General features: G+C 38.4%; 1 protein-coding gene across 1 annotated transcript in view; it reads left to right on the forward strand.

Moving 5' to 3' along the window:
- The first annotated feature begins 125 nt into the window (after positions 1–125).
- Positions 126–807, forward strand: part of narf (nuclear prelamin A recognition factor) — a 21,580-nt gene continuing 20,898 nt past the window's right edge. The window contains exon 1 of the mRNA XM_014032669.1: positions 126–386. The gene's annotated coding sequence lies outside the window, so the exon portion shown is untranslated. The remainder of the gene's footprint in view (positions 387–807) is intronic.

Consider the following 807-nt stretch of genomic DNA (forward strand, 5'->3'; position numbering starts at 1 on the left):
TTGTTTGTTTGTTTGTTTGTTTGTTTTGTTTTGTTTTTTCCCTCAGAAGATCAGTTTTTATCTTTTTACTTTTATTTTGAAATGCTCCTGTCGAAGCTTCCGGGACGAACGACCTTTTAGGTTTGCGCATGCGCCAGGTGCGCCGGGTCTGCAGCTAGCTGTGATAGCAGAGCCAGAAGAACGCTCTGTGATGACCAGATTTTTAAAATAGACAACAATAGAAACCAGCAGAGGCAGGAACGCGTTCATAGAAAGACCCGGAAGTAAAAACCTACAGAATAACGACACCGTTCACTTGTTGACGGTAAAACTGTGCTTCCGTTTTTCCTCTGGACTGTTGTTGGACATGTCTTTGTCCTGAAGAGCAGAGAGGTACAGACCGTCAGGTGAGTTCTACCTGCAGGTTCTGTCTGTGGTACTGTACTCTGAGCTCTGTACACACACTGTGGTTAAATACTACTAACAACTATCACTGAACGGACTGTGATAGCGTTATTAACTAGCATTATTATGCTAGTTAATAATCATATTATCTAGCATAATTATGCTAGTTAACTAGTATTAAAATGCTAGATAATGATTATTAAGTATAGTACAGACAGTTTAAACAGGTCACATGTGTTTACATTTTATTCACACTGCTGCTGTCTCAAATACAGGACTTTATACCATTAGCTTTCAGCCCGCGTTTGGTTTTTATTGTACAGTTGTTTACTTACTGGCTGTTTTGTTTTTTGTTTTTTTTTTGCGACAGTAAGAAACAAAGCCGGCCTTTAAATGAATGTGTAAATGTTAGCATAAATAAAT

Source organism: Austrofundulus limnaeus, unplaced genomic scaffold (assembly GCF_001266775.1).
Source record: "Austrofundulus limnaeus strain Quisiro unplaced genomic scaffold, Austrofundulus_limnaeus-1.0 Scaffold1508, whole genome shotgun sequence".
Taxonomy (NCBI): domain Eukaryota; kingdom Metazoa; phylum Chordata; class Actinopteri; order Cyprinodontiformes; family Rivulidae; genus Austrofundulus; species Austrofundulus limnaeus.